This window comes from Manis pentadactyla, chromosome 3 (genome assembly GCF_030020395.1).
Source record: "Manis pentadactyla isolate mManPen7 chromosome 3, mManPen7.hap1, whole genome shotgun sequence".
NCBI classification, from domain to species: Eukaryota; Metazoa; Chordata; class Mammalia; order Pholidota; family Manidae; genus Manis; species Manis pentadactyla.
This window is the reverse complement of record NC_080021.1, coordinates 189,642,736-189,661,609: the sequence shown is the minus strand read 5'-3', so window position 1 is coordinate 189,661,609 and position 18,874 is coordinate 189,642,736. Positions and strand designations below refer to the sequence as shown.

The following is an 18,874-nucleotide window of genomic DNA, read 5'->3' as shown; positions in this document are numbered from 1 at the left end:
GCCGCCGGCTCCGCAGTGCTGCCCGGATGAGCCCGGCGCTGCCTGTAGCGGGGCGGTTTCATGAGGAGTCTCGCCCTCGGTTTAATTGCACGGAGAGTACCCCTGAACAGGTGTCGCCCCGGACGTGCGGGGGTGTCCGGTCGCGCCGCTGCTGGCCCTGCGGCTACTGGCCCTGCGGCTGCAGGCGCAGTTTTTACGGGCGCAGACTTAAAACCAGGACTTGGAGCGCAGAGACGGGCTTGCTCCCCGGCCTCTTTCTCTGAGGGGAGCCTAAGACCCGAGAGCTTCCCATCCCAAGACTTCTCCTCACGCCCTCTGTTTGGGTTCCCGGCTGAAGCCCCAGCGCGGACCTTCACCGTCCGCCCGGGTGCTGGGGTGCGCCGACCGGGCGTGGAGGAGCGGCTGCCGGCCGCGCGAGGTCGGTTTACGAGTTTTTCCGGACCGAGGGGAACCCCTACGCTCGGGCCGCAGCCTGAAGGGGGCAGTGATTTCCTGTTCTGCACGCGGGGTTGGTGCCTCTTCCACCGCGCCAAGCCCGGTCGAGGCGCTGGGCTTGACCCTGGCTCCCCGGGAGCTTCAAGAGCCCGGGTGCAGCCCGCTTCCTAGAGGAGGGTCGCGCCGCCGCGCTGATCGTGCAGTCTGGCCTCGGCTTCCTTCTCTGTCGGTTTCTCTCTCTCTCTTTTTTTTTGTCCCCGGAAAAGAGCAGAAATCTGGATTGCGTCTTATTCCCTGCCACCCCCCTTCACTGATGAACCAGGCTGCTCTGCACTGTAAATAAAAGGTGAAGGAACGAGAGGCAGTTGGTGGCGGCGCGCGCAGGCTGCTGCCAGCGGAGTGCCTTCCTCTGCCCCAGGAGGATGCACACCGGGTGGCTGAGCAAAGCTAACCCGGGTGTAGAATCATTTCTGAATGAGATTCCCGTCTTTGCGCGAACATGTCAAGTTCTCTGGGGTATTTGTCCGGCACACATAAATGGAGAAGGCAGTGCAATAATACCGAGGCACGTCTTCTCTGCACTGTTTGTTGCTTCCATACATGTTCTTTTGGAGAACAGGAGAGACAGTTCTTTGGAGACAAAAAATATTTGTAGACAGGGCAGCCCTGTTTGCATCATCATCAAATATTGCCAGCTGCATAATGTGTTCATCACCAGTTTATCCCCTTCAGAAAGCTTCTCTGAAAGAGATTTTATATTAGCTTGTTTGTGGCTAATGGGATGGGTGCTTAGTTTCAGGGTGTGGGCTGAAGCTTTTATATTTTATTTTTCAAGTGTGTCTTGATGACTTTCTGAGTGAAAGGGCCCAAAGGCAAGAGGAGGAGGCTCTGCAGCTGGTGGGAATCTGCCAGAAGCAGTGGGGAGGAAGGCAGAGGGTAAGCTCTGCCTCATGCACACAGGAGGCATCTCTAGCCCTTCAAGGGGCACAGAGCCTGGGCTTTGGGGTGGGTTGGACCTGGGTTCTAGTCAGAAACTGGTTATCCTCCCCCTGGTGACCTTGAACGAGGAATCTAATCTCTCTGTGCCTAGATTTGCACATCTGGAAAAGTGGGACTATTATGTGTACTCTGCAAGGCAGTGATGCAACGCTGAAGGGAAATAACAGGGTAGCGTGGAAAATGCCATGAGCTGGTGGGTTCGGTGGCTAGTGTTCTGTCAGCATGCTGTTAGCACTAAATAAATGTTTCCTGCCTCCCTTCTTTCATTTGCTTTTGGGGTCAATTCACAAATTAAACATTGCAAGTTTAGATGTGATAAATTGGTCACAACTTAAATATTGAGACGCATTAGTTTTCCCTCACTTTTGAAATCTCATGAGGAGTCAGTGAAGCTATCACCAGAAAAAAAGAATTCTGGCTTATAATCAAACAAATATGTTATCTCCTGCCAAGAGGTGTCACATTTGAGAGAACACTTAGGTGACCTAATACTTAAAATTTTCAGTTGGCCCACATTTAGAGTAGAGGTACTTTTTCTCTCAGCTGAAGTAAAGGAGAGATCAGCCTGGGTAATTACAGCAAAATCCATAGTGATATGAAACGTGTTTGGGGCCTGTGTTACAGCATCTGGGGTCCATTTTATTCAGATGGGCTTTTTGTGGATTGTGTGCACCCCCTAACCGCCTGCTGTCTGTGTCACTTGTGTCTGTAGACTTGAACACAAGATGGGTGTGGTGGACGGATTTTGGTTAGCTTTGCTGACATTTCCTGTCACTTAGTGTGGGCAGCCAGGATGGACCTTTGTCCACAGTCTTCAAAAAGATGGAGATTTAGCAAGGAATGGGTTCATCTGATCATTGGGACAGTCTGTCTCAAAGAAGCCTCCTGAATACATTTATCCAGGTTGGCCCTCTACTATATTGGAATAGCAATAGAATATTCAAAGCCCCGCTTAGTACCTGGTGTTTGTAAAAAGAAATTTGCTAACAGAGCATTGGCTAATCAGTATGTCTTTCCTCTGGTGTACCTCAAATCATGTCAGCAAATACTTCTTTATGTATTGCAAGGAAGATTCAAGTATATAAAAACATGAGCAAGACAACTGAAAACATAGAAAAAAGGAAACATCAGAAGCCATAAAGAAATATGAATGTTACTGTACCAAGAACCTGGACTAAGATGGTTATTGTATTATTGAGTATAAATTTTAACTCTGAGCTTCCTGGCAGTCAAGGTAAAAAGATAAATATGGCAGATTATTACTTACATGTTTGGTTAAGAGACTCTGAGGGACAATGTCTTTTTTAAAAAGTTTTACAGGAGATTCAGAAATATTCTTCATATGGTTGTTTCTCATGCTTTGGTAGCCACATTAATAAAATTAAATGATAACCAAGAAATAAGTTAAAAAATAATGGTGGGCTTTCCTATTTGATTAAAGTAATGTTCATTTTAGAAAAATTAAAAACTACAGGGAAGCAGGAAGAAAAATAATTGCCCATAATCCACCTACACAAAGATAATTACACATAACAATCAGCATTATTCCCTTCCAGTTGCCTGTGTTTACTATTTTATGTACCTGAGATCTTATTCTAAGTTCCCTTATATATTGTGTTTCATTCAGTTAACATTATATTATGGATCTCTCTTTGCAAAGATGATTTTTAGTGGCTGTATACTATTCTATGCTATGGTTCCACCATAAGTATTATGTCCAGCCCCTATTGTTGGATTTATATGTTTTCCCACTTAACATTTTAAATTATTCTGTAATAAAATTAGAAAAAGTCCAGGGAGCCAAAAGAGCACTTTCCAGGTGTGCACTTCTCAGAAGGTATTCCTTGATGCAGGGACCCAGCTTAGAAAATCCAGAGAAAACCTAGGGATGGGAGATGCACGTCTTTTCCTTGAGTGGCTTTGCCAAATATCTGTCCTCTCATTCACTGGGCTTTAGAAAGGACCCAAACCACTGTTGAATGGAGGCCAAGCTTTTCAAGGATGGTGGCATACAGCTCAGCAGGCATTAATTGAGCACCTACTTCAGTTGCTGGTGCTGCAGAAAGTGGTAAACTCAGCCTGGGGCTCGAGAGAAGAGCTGGTGCATAGGGGAGAATAGGGCAAAGATGTGTTTGTCATTTTCAACGCAAGATAGAAAGTATTTGGGGTGATGGCTGCACAAGTCTGTGATTATACTAAAAACCATAGAATTGTACACTTCAAAAGAATGAACATTACAGTATGTGTATTATATCTCAATACAGCTATTCTTAGAAATAAAAAGATAGAAAATGAGCTCTTTTAGGATCAAGCTGACATCCTCTTTGTAGTTTTTGCCTGACTGCCCAGCACAGTACCTAGTCCTCAGTAGGTGTATTGCTTAGGACTATTGTTACAAGTGACAGAAACCTAACTTTAACCAGTCCATGTAACTGAAAAATCCTGGAGTGGACTGTGTTCAGGCATGGCTGGATCCAGGAACTCAACTGATATCTGAAAAAATACCTTTCTCTCTCTCAGCTCTGATTTCTTGTGTTTGGCTTCACTGTCAGTCAGGCTGTCCCCATGGGGTTGTACAGATGGCCCCTAGCAGCTTCAAGTTTACGCACTCCCAGTTTAGAAACTCCAGTAAGAAGAGTGTTTCTTTCCTAACTGTCTCAACAAATATCCCAGGCTCAGCTGTTATTGGCTTGAATTGGGTTATGTGTCCATCCCTGAACCAATCATATGACACTGCCAGACCTGGGACATCTGCCAGCCTTTCAGGGAGGGAGTGGGTGCGAGGTCAGCCCTACCTAGCCACATAAACATAGAGGGGGGAAAAGGTGATTCCTGAAGGACATCAGAGGCTGTTAAGGGGGTGTGGGTGCCAGGCCGGTCTGATCACAGATATCCACAAAGACAGGCCCTTGGGAGATGCCAAATTCCGGAAAGAAACAATAGATGCCATGGGTATTAAGAGAAAAGGAAGATCATACCTGGGTCAAGAGAAGCCTCCTGGAGGATGGGAAGTCAAGATGGGCCTGGAAGGATAAACATAGTGTTGACACAGAGAGGCAGTCTCTGGGAAATGGGTGTTGGATCCTAGGAAGGATCCCCAAGATCGAAGGATGGAGACCACAAAGTGTGAGGTGTGTTTGGGGAATATTGACTTGTTATATTTTTACCTGAGCACAGGGTTTGTGGAGGAAAAGGTAGGTGGTAGGTGTGGAAAGCCTTGAATGCCGTGTCAAGAAGGTTGGCCTTTATTCTGGAGCTGTGTGAGAAGCCATGGGGGTCTTAGAGCATGGATGTGACACGATCAGGGCTGGTAGGAATGCAGAGGCCTGGAGGCCGAGAAGCTGGAAGCTGTCACAGTCTTTGAAGGGTGAGATGCTGGGGTGGGCGCAGAGATGGAGATGACAGAGGGGAATGGAAACACCCAGGCCTGACAGGGCAGGTGGGGCAGCAGAGAGGGAACCATGGGGGAGTGCATCTGGCAGGCAGAAGTCACTAGGATCAGTTGCGCTGCAGGGGAGCAAGAAGAGAGCACCCCTGTGGGGATGAGGCCAGCCACAGACCAGCAAACTGCCTCTGTAGGCCCTTAGCTCCCCTGGCTTCCTGCACCTGATAGGTGGGCTCCTCAGAACGTCAGGAGACCTGGGTCTGTATCCCCGTTAGCTACCACTTACCTGCTTGTGACCTTGGGCAAGCCACTTTACCTCCATTTCTTCATCTATCAAATAGGGCTAACATCTTAAGTGTGTGGGGGACGAATGAGACCATGAGGTAAAGTGATGAAATCAATGCATGGTACACTGTGAGTGCTCAGTAAATATTCGCTGCTCTGTTGTCACCTGTGTCATTATTCATGTATCACCTGGGGATAATTATGCTGACCTCACAGGGCTGTAATAAGGAGCAAATATGGAGGATGTGGAACCTCAAGACATGATGTAAAATAAAGCAGTGTTATCTGTAATTGTGTTTTCCAAAGCCATGTTGCAGTGAGGGGTTTTGGAGAAAGAGGATTCAAACATGAGACTTTTATTAAAGTGTATGTCCCCACACCTTCCAGTCTGCCATGTACCATAGCCACATTTGCCTCTTTCTCTCCCACTGGACTGTAGCATGATGGCAGGGCCAGTGTGATTCCCCAGTGTCTTACATCAGTGGGCATCGGTGAATGCTTGCTGAACTGAACTATAAGTGAACAAATTAGAATCTGTTTCTGAATTAACATCTCATAGAATGAATGGCTTGTCCACATCACTTTCCCAGGGTCTTCACCTGCCCCCACCCCCATCACCACAGAATATAGGTGACCCAGTGAATCAGGATTGACTGTCAAGCTGTAGCTGCCTCTACATTTTCCTACCAGCACCAACCCCCAAGTTTCCCTAGTATAAGGGCAATGCACTTGGCCATGCCAATCCTCGACCAATTTCCTAGATCTCGCCAGGCACCCATGGTTTGGTGGAACTAACACATTAGGGCCTGTTTAATACCTGGTATTAGGCTAAGAGTTTTAGGGAGCTAACTTTATCTTTAAAAGCTGTTCTTTGTGCATTTGGCCTACCCTTCTGTGGGCACAGAGTAACACCAACTTTGTACAGAGATCTGACATCTCAGCAGGAAAACAAGCAGACTGGAAGTGTAAGATACTAGTGCAAATAGAGGTGCTAAATATATATGCGTTTAGGATATATTCTTTTGTTAGGGTGGACTAGGCTGTGCTGCATTAACAAAAATCCTGGAATCTCTGTTGCTTAACACAAAGTTATATATTGCTCACCCAAAGTTCAGAGTGTGTCAGAGGTGCTCCTGGGTTGCTCTCTTGCAAGTGAGAGCACAGGGATCCAGGCTGATTTTATGTTGTGACTCTCATCTTGTGGCTTCAGGAAGATGGGGACAGAGAGGAATCCTAGAGAAGGCACACTGGATTTTTAACCATCTTTACTTGGAAGTGATGCATGTTATTTTTACTCAGATTTCATTGACCAGAAATAGCCACTGGTCAACCTAACTTTGAAAGACACTGGGATGTGTGGAGAGGTATATGGATGCCATAGACACTGGTCATTCTGGTCCTTCAGAAAGAAGATGACAAGATGGATTTACAAGTGCAGCAGCTCTGGGGCTAATATCTGGGAAAGTTGAAAGAGGAGGAAGGAAATCCTGACATGATGCTGTTCTGATAGCTCTGAGAGGAGAGGGGGCAGCAAGGAGAGTTGGGTAGGAAGAGGCTCATATTGGGGGGCAGCTCTCAGACCCCCAGCCCCCAGACAATCCAGTGGGGTGCCCAGTAGAGAGCTGCCTGGGGAGATTATCCTTAGCTCAGTTAAATGCTGCAACAGATCCTGAAGCTACAGCTGAAGGCTGTGAGCTGACTACACTCCTGCAGGTACTTTCTGCAAAGGAGATCTGAGTGGCCACTGTGCTGGCTGCCCCAGACAGTTTCTGCTACTGCTTCAGTGCTAATGCCACATGCTCTGGTTGAGAATTTTCTCCCAGGCCCTGTTCTAGGCTCAAGGATACAAAGATGGATGTGGCACAGACCCCACCCTTGAGAATCTCACTGTCTAAACAGGTGGTCAAGACAAACCATTTGCACGGGGTGTGACCCAGCCATGGTAGGGATCAGTAGGGAAAGCTGGAGACGGCATCCTCCTTCTGGAGGCACCTGTTTGGTCATTCCCCATGTTGTTTGGAAATAAAATGTAAATGGCTTCATATCTCCTACTTTTTTTGTTGTTGTTATTTATTTTGATTCTAGGAAGGTGAGAAAATTAAATGGCATAGTTTGCCCAATGAGCATCTGCATTCATCTACTCCCTTATTCTTACTCTCTTTGCATATGTTAATGAGGTGCAGTGAGGCTGGTGAGATGCCTTCCTCTCTGTACCTCGCTAGGAATGAGCAGGTGTGCCAGGCTACAGCCATGGAAGTGTGAGCCCCAGGTGGGATCACAGTCTGGATTCTGGTGTGAGGTTAGTTGCTAAAGCCTAAGGATGTCTTTGTTCCTTTCTGTGAATTGCAACTTGGATTGAGGATCTCCTGCCCACAAGGGCAGGCACTGAGTGTGTCTGGCTCCCCTGTGGTCCCTCTAGGCACTCGCTCAGGGCAGGCAAAGAGCAGGAACTCAAGAAATATTTATTGAATGAACAAGGAGATCTAAAAGCCTGAGAACCGGCTCTGCAGTTCTAAGAGGATTAATGGGCATAGTTTTAGCAAATCGAGGAGGTACTTTGTACGCCAAGCCATGTGGGGTGAGCTTCCTGTTTGGTCTTTATTGCTTCTTTAGTGTTCTTCTTACCAGGTGGTGCTTTCTGGGTCCCTGCAGTTGTGGAGTGCAAAGGGAGAGGTTGTTTGTTGGATGTGGCAATAGAAAATTATGTGCAAAGCCAGCGTCAGTCTCTTCTCACCTGATAAGCGTGCGCAGCAGCCTCCAAGATACACAAAACCTAGGAAAGAAATACTTTCCAGCATCTGAAAAGTATTACGGTTTTAGGAGATCGATTTATCAGAGCAATATTCTAATCAGCAGTTGATGGGTGCAGGAATCAGGTTCTGATATTCCTCTTCCACTCCAGGGAGCATGAGAGGCAAGAGGAGCATGAGATTGTAGGAATGAAGGTGTCATCAGCCTTGGTGAGCCAGGCGGTCTGGCAGCAGGTCTGAGCACAGTGAATGAAGGGGTGCCCTGGGATGCCCTAACAGCAAGACTTAGTCCAGGTTCCCTGCTCCTGGGCTGGAAGCTTTTGCTCTTTATCCTTCCATGGTCAAGACTGACTTGGAAACTAGGAGAACTCAGTGTGGAGGTGACCATCTCCCTGCTCTGGTTTTGGCTGGATCCTGAATCACATAACCAAGTTTATTAGAGTCCTGTGCAAAATAAAAGCAAATTGGTTATGAGCTGAGCTTGAGAGTTTGAGAATTCCCAGGGCATGAGTGTTGTGACACCTTTTTGGGGCAGACTGGGCATTTTTTGCCAATTTTATATTTTTTCAGTCTTTTTTGAACCAGTCTACATTGCTGAAAGGATGAATTGTCATTGTCATCTAGAAAATTAGTGCTTGATCCAAAGTACTGAGTAAATGGAGTCATCTGTCTTCATCAGTGCCCATGTTGCACAGCTGCTGGCTGAAGCAGACCCCTTCTCCTGCCATTTGGCAAGGACATCATCAGTCACCGTTCAGATAAAATCTAGCCAAAGAAGGACTTGGTGGAGTAATACGTTATTGCCGCTCTCATGGCGCAGGGTCAGGAGATGGCAGAGAGAAAATGATATTTTCACACTCTGCCTATGATCCACTTGACTTTGTTCAGAGAGAACTGATTTTGAAATCTACAGCCATCCTTACAATGATCACTATATTATCCAAATTACTTTGTTTCTTGAACTACCCATTCACTGAAACTCTTCTGAGATTGCCCAGAATTGTGTCAGGGATTTAACTGGCAGGCAGGGACCCAGTAGCCCACTCCAGGGCATATGATCAGAGCCCATGCTAATTCTCCCACCCAGCTTAGCTCAGTGTGCATTGACTTTGATAGACAAATCGGCTCTCTTGCCACTCTACACAGTGTCCTCTGAGGGCCCTATGGACCCTTCTGAGCTCTGTGCTGGACTCTGTGAGTTCAAGAAACATTGGGAAGCCCTTGGAGAGCTTCTGACTTGTTGTCATTAAAAAAAAAGGAAAAGAGAATGGAAACATTCAGTGCATAGGCAAAGGAAAAGAGAATATACCACCAGTAAAAACTCAGCTTTATTCTGTGCTTGGCACATGTCAGCCCCCACGTCAAGTGCTTTGCTTCATTCTCATTTAAGAATCCTCACACCAGTCTGTTGCAGTAGTACTATTATTGTCTGTACTTTACAGATGAGGCTTAGAGAGGTTAAATCACTTATTTAATAACCAAACAAGTAGTGAGCTGGGATTTCAATCTGGATGGTCTGACTTTGATCTCTGCTGCTTAAGTTCTAAGTGAAGCAGCATCTTCAGGTAGTTATCTTTCTCCCATAGAACCAAGTGGCACAGTTTGTCAGGAGCTTATGCCTTTTTTTTTTTTTTGGTGAATTTCACCCAACCTCTTCCCTCTCCCTCTAATTCAGCCCCCCTCCCGTTTCCCTGTCCACCCACTCAGTCACACACAGCCAGAGCTGTGCTCTTCACTCACTTTAAGCCTGTGTGTCTACACACCTGGCCCCCACGGATCCACTCTCTGCTCCCTTTGCACCTGCAGAATTGTCACCTCCCAGAGTGTTTACTAGAGTGTTGGTGTTTGTGTTTGTGTGTCTCCTGTTAGACTCAGATCATCTCCAGGGCAGTGGTGATACATGTAGCCTTACCACGTAGCTCAGACTTGCTAAGCACCTGCTCCGTGCCAGGCCTGGGGATGTTCATGGGCCTTGTAGAGATGAACCTGATGCAGTTGTGCTCTCAAAGGCACCTCGGGAGGCCACCCAGGAGCATTATCATGAAGCATAAGAAGTGTGGTGGTACAGGCCAGGGATGGGTACAGGGCTGTCCCCCAGGTGCAGAGGATAGGACCATGGCCCCAGCACTCTGATCAGGTGGCTTCCCTGCTTGATACCTGGCAGAGACTCACTGTTTTTCAGGGGGTGGGACCAAAACATCTCCTGGAGATGTTGGAGGCCCTGCAGAGTGTGCCCTGCACCCTCTGCAGCTACAGTGCTGAGTACTCTCCACTCGCCCTCTGGGCCCAGACACATGGTCCTTTCAGTTTCTGAATGTGAGTGTGTTCCCCCCACACAGGGCCTTTGCACAAGCTGTCCCCACTGCCTGGAATGCTTTCTCTGCCTCTCTTCATCTTTTAGATGCCAGCTCAAGTGTGTTTTCTCTGTCCTCCCTAATTAGGAAAAATCCTGTCATGTTTTCTGTAAGAAGCATGAACCTTTCCTTTCTAGTGCTTATCACAACTGTAATTTTGCATTTGTTGGATTATTTGATCAACATTGGTCTTTTCATTCCTTCAGGGAACTGTGCTCTGTAAGTGCAAGAACAGGTCAGTTTTGGCTCACCATAGTGCCCTGCACAGCTTCTAGCAGATAGTTGGTGCTCAATAATTATTTGTGGAATGAATAGATGAATGCTGAAAGATTCCTGAGGTTGATGTGGGTATCTACAGTGTCTTTCTATGTGTTTCTCAAAGCCCATGTGGTGTGGATGAGACAGCTGGGCACTGGGGTGAAACCGTCGCATTTGGAATCGGACAACCTGTGTGTGTGCTGGCGCTGCTCCCTGAGCCACATCTGTGCAATGGGGACGAGACTTCCTCTGAGGGTCATTTGGAAGTTAATGTCAAACGTTCATGGAAAGCATTGAGCATGGGGGGCCACACCGAGTAGATGGCCCCTGAAATTTTACTGTTATCATTGTTATTGAAATATATATGAACATGTAAAATGCTATGTAGTCACATAAAAACTGGTTCTTATTTCAGTGGGGAACTCTGTGTTTGACAAAGTGTGTGATCTGTACCTGAGCTTCATTGAATGTTTTTTTTTTTTAAGTTAAATGGTTGTTTGTAAGTCCCATCCATTCCTGGGAGGATTTGAGGTGTGCTGAGAGCTCAGTGGTGAACCTCCCTGGCCCTTGGGGCTAGGCTGTTGTCCCCAGTGAAGTCCTTACGGCTCTGTGTTGTCACTTCTGTCTGTAGTCCACCTCCTCCACAGCTGTGAGCTGGCCCAGCCCAGGAGGACAGGCATGTCACTAGTTTTGTGCTTGCCATGTCCCAGCACCTCGCACAGAGCCTGCAGGCGCTCGGTAATATCTGTAAGTGAATAAGGCCCCTGTGCTCCAGCACCTCGCGTGGCCTCTGGTACACTGGAAGTGCTTAGCAAATGCTTTTTGCATGAATGGTGCTAAACACAATGTAGAATGTAACAATTTTGGATAAAATCACAACCGAGCCTCTAATGGAGCAGAGGGTGATGTTATGGGGCATCTGTGAGGAGCGGATTGCTCCAATTGAGAGCAGGATTTGAAGGCAAGAGAGAAAATGCCTGGTGTTCCCCGTGTGAGAACACGTTTCCTGTTTGGCTCCAGAGACCAGTGTTTCAGCCTAGGGGACAGGGCAGTTCAGGGGAAAAAGCTCTGTGCATGTCCCTGATACTCATTAGTGGGTGACTTTGAACTAATTATTTACCTTCTCTACATCTTGATTTTTTCATCTGTAAAATGGGAATAATAATGTGCCTGCCTGCTCCTCCATAAGTTTTCATAGAGATGATTGACTAGTGGGAGAGAGAAGCAGAGGGAGGAAGAAGGAAGAGAAACGGGTCAATGTGAAAGGGCTTTAAGAAGCTGTGAAGAGTTACAGATGTAAGATAGGCCAGAAACTAAGCACAAAGTGTAATTAAGTCTGGGTTGTTCTCGGGCCCTTGAATGTTTCCAGTAACATCTTTATAAACGATAGTGGGATGTTGTTCACATGGGTGATGCACTCAACTTCCTAATAAAGAAGGAGGACACAGCCTTAGGTTATAAATCTGGGAAAGCAGCTGGGCAGGGGGCTGAGACTGAACCTGACCTGAGCAGGCTGGAAAACAGAAGCATCTAGAACAAGAGTTAGTTAACATGTCTTCCTCTCAACTGTCAGATACCTTCAGAAGGCAGCCACTGTCTTTGGTTGGCATTAGACCCAAGACCATCCACAACCTAACTGTCTAACAAAGGTTTCAGGGCAGAAATTTGGGGCTGTGGGATTTAGTGAAGGCTGTCTACAGTGATTTGGGACCCAGCCCTCAAGTCATGGGGCGTTGCTAGGTTCAGGGTCTGGGGCAAAGCCTGGTACATGGGCTTGAAATTTGAAATACACAGACCGGGCCAGTCCATGGCAGCTGAGGAATGGGTGGCTGAGATGCCCCTGTGCTGAGCTAATAGTATTTATTTTCTCCAGAAAGAGCTTTGGCTCTCCCTAATAGATGTACAAGTATTCAGCTGAGACCTCTGAGTTCTGGACCAGGCAGTGGGGAGATGATGAGGTTGGCTTGAGAGGTCTGGGGGCCCTGGTAGTCCCTGAAGTACCACATCCTCAGACAAGCCCCCGCTGGGCTCCTGTGGACGCTGTGTCTGTAGACCACCTGATGGGCTTTGCCCAGACTGCTCATGATCCCCTGCCAGCTGTGGCCCTGGCAGGCCCTAATTCTAGCCTTGGGACTCCACAGTGGAGAAAGCAGAGTGCCAGGTCCTTACTGAGTCCCTCCTATGTTCTGGGCACTGTGCTGGAGACGTCCAGGTGTGACTCTCAGTCCTGCTGGGGAACGTCGGGTGGGTCACTTCACTTGGGGCCTCCCTTCCCTGATGTGTAACACAGAGATGTGACAGAAGACAGCCAGCGTTGTTTGAGGACTAAATAGGAGCAGAGTGTATGGGTCTGGTGCCTAGTGGGTGTTCAGCAGGCACCACAGAGCCACCATGGCAACAGGGTGGAGCTGAATGGAACCAAGGCTGGGCCCAGGCGCCCCTTGAGTGGTGCCGCATAGACTTCCCCGGGGGCCCAGGGAGCACCGGGCCTAGTGTGCCAGAGAACGCCAGAACGAGCCTATTCTTCTTGTCTGAACATTCAAAGAAATGTGACCTTATTCATACCCCAGTCTGATGAAGGGTGACGTGTAATTGGTTTCTGATTTAGTTCTTATAATAACCTTATTTAGTAGATATTATTCCAACAATTAAACTACAAGAATTACAAATTTTGTGTAGTATCAGAGTTTACTATTTATTCCAAATACATCATCTCGTAGCAATCTGGTAAGAGAGGAGTCCTTCCAATAGCCCCATTGACAGATGGGGAAACTGAGGCTCAGAGTGATGCATCCAGGGTGAAGCAGTAAGTGGACACTTACTCAGTCTAAGTCTGCTGGACTCTAAGCTGAGTGCCCTTTGCACTACCCACAGCTGCTGATCACACTCCAGTCTAGCCAGACAGGGGTCTGTGGTCCTGAATTCTTGACTGGGTTTGCAGGGATCCAGCCAGAGCCAGGGGAGTCATGGATGGCAGCCGTTCCCTGAGGCCCTTCAATCAAGCCCCAGAGAGGATGGAACGGGGATATGCTGAGATGTGTGCGTAGATGCTGTCGGCTTCTCAGGTGATACAGTGCTTCCTGTTTCATCCTCCCAGGAAGGCCTGCCCCTGGTGGCTGTCCTCAGGAGGGAGGCAGGAGTTCAGAGAGGCCAGAACTTCGGCCAGTATCTGTACTGCAGGCCACTGTCAGATGGCCACGTGGAAGAGGTGACCACCCAGAGGAGCTGGACATTGAGCTACATCCAGGAACAAGCACAGAGCACCTGCCTCATGCCAGGCTGTGGGCACCTGAACATGAGTCAGACATGACCCCCACCCTTGAGGGGTTCACAGGACAGTGTGGACACCTCACACAAAAGCAAGAGGGCCTAGTGGAGTGCTTAGGGGTGAGCACTGACTCTGGAGTAGGGCTGCCTGGCCACTACTTGTGTTAATCTTGGGCAAGCCACTCATGTCTTTTCATCTGTAAAATGGGGGTGGTAACAGTACCTACTTGATAGGATAGTTATGAAGAAAGTCAGTTGGAGTTGCTGAAGACCTCAACCACTGCCTGAAAACAGTAAAAGTGTTTGTCAAATAAAATAAGTGATATGAGGCTGATTTGAATGCACCTTTAGGGAGGCACAAGTAAGGGCTATAAGAGCATGAAGGGGAGGCAGTGCATGCTCCCTGGGTGCAACCTGGGAGGACTGCACAGAGCAGGGGACCTTTGAGCTGGCCTTGAAGGACAAGGGTGGAAGATGTGGCAGAACTCTGTGGGAGGGGGGAACTGCACCAGCAAAGCTGAGAGGTAGGACTGTGCAGGGACAATGCTGAGCCGTTCAGATGTGGCAGGCACAGAGGTGACTGACCACAAGAGACACTGTGGAGAGAGAGCTGAAAGGTCTAGAAATACAACCATTTTCAGGCCTGCAGTATCTGAAAGCATATTTTTTAATCAATCAATGCTCACTGAGGGCCTCCTGCAAGGTCCTGACTTCTGGTACTTGTTGTCAGCAGAGAGGTTTCCTGTTGGCTGAAGCTGGAGGGCACACTTCTGTGTCACTTGGGAGCTGGACAGGGTCATCTCCAGGGCCATCACAATGACTCGGGTGCAGTGTGGATCAGGCAGACTTGGAGTTAAGTCTTGGTGTTGTCATGCCCTGGGGTTGGGCTTCCGGCAAGCCCCTAACACACTGAGCCTGCTTTTCTCTCTGCACAGTTGGGATATGGGTACCAGCGTGGTGGGGTGGCAGGAAGGCGCTGATGAGAGGAAGTGTCCCCCAAACCCCACACTGGGGCTGTGCACACCACGGATGCCTGTGAACATTGAGCAGGAACAGGACCCAACCTTTTTTGACACAACTTAGATTCAGGAGTGTGTGTACCAAGAGACCATTCTAATTTTAACAGTCGAAAAATGACTCAGGCCCTAAGAGGCCTGGGGGTGATTTCAGAGCTTACTCCAAGTTAGGTCTGTAGGTGGACCTAATAGATGCAATCAGCTTTACATTTCTCTTAATGGCTTTCTTGATGAAGGGAGGCAGAGAGCAGCAGCGCCCCAGTGCTCCATGCTGCAATAACTGTAGTAGAACCTGAGCAGTCAGAAGCCAGGTTGGCAGGCCTGGCCATGTGGTCTGAGGGCAGAAGGCTGGCGCTGACCTCCCCAGGCCTGTCTCAGGCTGATGGGCAGCCAGTCAGCTGCAGAGGTTTCCCATTTTGATCTGGATTGAGCCACACGCTGTGCTGGTCCTGGGGACCTGTCTCTGTCTGAGTGTGGCAGGATATATGGCAAGAATTAGGTGTCCCCTCCATTCCCCACCAGGGCAGGCTCTGGGTTTGGAGACAGAAAATCTCCTAGGGGCTTTCTTTTTGAGACCGGCCAGGTTCCAGCCCTTCTGCAGCCTGCCACAGATCACTTCATCTCTGAGCAGTGACAGGTCATTTCTAAAACCCACTTGGGTGGAAGAGATTCGGAACAGGGCAGTACAGTAGTTTTCTCACATCTGCTGATAAGGAAGTTGATATATAAGGACTCAGCTGGATTTTTAGCCAAAAGACTCAGCTCTGGGTGTTTAGAGAAAGGGAGTTGTAATGCTTCAGGGGAACTGAAGGGAAAGGGAAGGATGTGTTCTGAAGGCAGGTGTGGGTCTTGGAAGACTCACCCATGGGGTCTTTCTGGAACTGGGCTCTCTGAGCCTGAGTTTCTTTATCTGTGGAATGGGGGAGATACCTGCTCTACCTTTCCAGGGTGACTTTATACTTAAGTCAGATAATAGTGCTGGAAAGCCCTGAGAAAAAGTCAAAATAGGACTGTCTGGGGTTGATAAGTATTTCTGTAGGAGAGCCCTATGGTGGCAGTTGTCTGAACACATGAAGAAGGAAATCATGAAAGCTACGGAGAAAACTGTGTTGTGAAAACAATGGGGACTAAAGCATGTCTCATTTAGGTTTGGGGAAGAAACAGGGCAGTGGGTAAAAGATTGAGCTATCCTTGTTTTTAAGTCAGATTTAACTTTTCTGGGCAGAAAATGGGCAGTTGGATTCTTTCATCCTGTATAAGTTAGAAGAAAGAATGTCGGAGGATATGGAAGGCCCACCAGAACAAACAAGTAACTATATCCTGAAAAGCTTTTCTTACATGGTTTGGATGTGTATAAGAAGCTAGTTTAATGGCTTTGAGGCCTTTGTATGGTAAAAATACTCATAACTGATGTAATAGTGTTAGGAAGAACACAACAGTGCCACAAACCCTACCATTCTGACACCTTTGGAGAAAAGCCAGGCTAGGAGATGCCTGGATTAGAGACTATTTCAGAGGATGCCACCGGGCCCTCTTCTGGCTGCAGCCGTTGGCTTTCTCCAGTCCAGCACCTCTCGTTTGGAGTTATACAAGATCCTGCAAACACCTGGGATGTGGGAACCCTGGTTTATTGTCTGGGTCCCTGGGAGCAGGCAGGGACTGGCCTAAGTGGAACCGCAGCATGTCCCACCTTCTGCACACCAGTGCTGTCAGAGTGAACACATTCATGGGCTTGTCCTCTGCTCCAGCCACTTTATGGTAGTAAATCATCTACTTCTTATCCAGGCTCTATGAAGTAAGCATTCTTATTGCCTCCATTTTCCAGATGAGAAAACTGACGTGCAGAGAGGTTCAATAACCTGCCTAAAGTTACACGGCTAATCACTGACTAATTCAAACCCAGGCAGTCTGGTTCTAGGGCTCAAGTCCACAACCATTATGCACCACTGTCTTTGTGTCTAGCCTTCAAAGGGACCCCAAAAGAGAAGTGGTCCACTCACCTGCCTTCTCATAGACAATGTTATCATTATCCCCATTTTACAGATGAGAAAGCAGAGGCCCAGTGCTATAGACCAAATGTTTTGTGCCCACCCTCCTAATTCATATGTTAAATCCTGACTCCCAGTGTGATGGTATCTGGGGGTAGAGATTTGGGGAGGTGATTAGGCCATGAGGGTGGAGCCCTCCTGACCGGGATTAGTGCCCTTATAAACAGAGACCCAGAGAGCTCATGTGCCTCTTCTGTGTGAGGTCACAGCACAAGATGGTCATATGTGAACCTGGAAGTGGACCCTCAGCAGACACTGACTCTGCTAGTGCCTTCATTTTGGACTTCCAGGCTCCAGAACTATGAGAAATAAATTTCTATTGCTTCTAAACCACTCAGGCAGTGGTATTCTGTTACCACAGTCTGGATGGACTAAGACAACAAGAGAAGAAGGGAGCCTTAACTTGCTAAAGCCATCCAGTGAGATTGCAGGAGAGCTGGGCCTACAGCCTAGGTCTTCATTGCAAGAGTAGCCTCCCTCTGTAAGTGTTTGCTCTGTATTTTGTTTATCTTTCTTCCTCCTGGGAGACTGAGAGCAACATCATCTGGCCCAGATCGGGCTCTCTCCACTCATCCCTATCATGCTTTCTACTCTCCCCTTCTAGAACAGCAAGTCTTTCTCATTGCCAGGCTCACTCTGGCTGCCATGACCTCTCCCCGTGTGCACCCCCCAGCTGTCTGCAGAGGGATGTGTGAGTGTTCCACATCAGTTAGCAGGAACCTTAACTGGCTGTGATTCCAGTGTGGTGCCCAGGGGGTGGACTGAACAAGTAGGAAAGGAGGTGGTGATCAGGACTTGCCTGGTCCTCCAAGGGACTCTTAAGGTCACTCTGAGTTCTCCAAGAGCATGACCTGCTGGACTCATCTTGCTTACTTTGTGGAGAAAGTTACAAGACCGGCTTGGTCAGGGGAGCTGGGAACCTAGCAAATGTGAACTCCATAAAGGTACTTGATAAAATCTCTAGTAATTTTTCAACCAGGTAGAGACGATGGTTCATTAAGGTGCATCTGTTGACTGAATTTCAAACCCAAAAGATGTTAATCTGCAAGTAGTCTGTGGTAATTGCCCATAGGACTCTGCTTTTTGCCTGGGCCTTTAAATTTTATGTATGTATGTATATATATATGATATATATTATTTCTTAAATCAGTGATTTGAATAAGGTCATTGAAGTTACATTGGTGAAATTTTGCTGATGATGTCAAACTAGGAGGATTAGCAAATATTTTAGATGATAGAAACAGAAAACAAATTTCCTCTTGTTACATTCACCCCACTGCTTCAGGATTCCAAGATTTATTTTTTAGGATTAACTGTGTCAACTGGTGCTTGGGTTGAAAAACCAACTGCTTAAGGACAGAACAAAGTTGATGAGGCTTAAAGGGAGTAGGTGTGAAAAGAGATGGAGGCCCTAGCTGACATGACTCACGATCTCTGGAGGGAGGGATCTGGGATCTGCTGCTTAGTGTGTGTGTGATGGAAATTCAGGTCATCTGGTGGGTTTGAGTTCCCAGGTCCAGGGCCTCCTTCAGGGCACGTCCTAGGAAAGCCAAGGCTGGTGAGACTATCAAAGATGTCCACAGACTAGAGAAAAGCTCCTATTGGTGACCTTGGCTTCATCTCAGACTACCATCCCTGCCCTCCTCTCTCCTTCCCTTCTACAGATGCTGATTCAGACCTCCATGTGCCAGGCAACGGGGTCTGGTGGGCAGTACCAAACACGGTCTCTGTCCTCATGGAGCTCACAAGCCAGTATCTTCCTGCAACATGCGTGTAGCTGGTGCCAGAGGTCAATGGGCTAGTGCCATCAGACTGGCTGTGGGGAAAATCCAGTCATCCTGGGGTAGGCAGCTATGTGCCAGGAACCGGTGATCACTCGGTTGAGACCAAATGGAGGAGCCAGGAATGGAAGAGCATTCTGTTCTGCCACATAATAGTTCATTCTGCCTTGGGCCAGGCAACATGGGTAGTGGTGGTGGTGAGACAACAGCTGGCCTTGAGGAAAGCACAGAATTTCATCCTTAGGGCAGGGATGCAGGAGAGGCCACTGCACGGACAGAATACAGATCTTCAAGGA

The 18,874-nt window shown here is 47.8% G+C and overlaps 1 protein-coding gene across 1 annotated transcript in view; it reads left to right on the top strand.

The window, feature by feature from the left end:
* The window catches only part of GABBR2 (gamma-aminobutyric acid type B receptor subunit 2), a 338,133-nt gene that overhangs the window by 882 nt on the left and 318,377 nt on the right, over window positions 1-18,874 (top strand). The window lies entirely within an intron of this gene.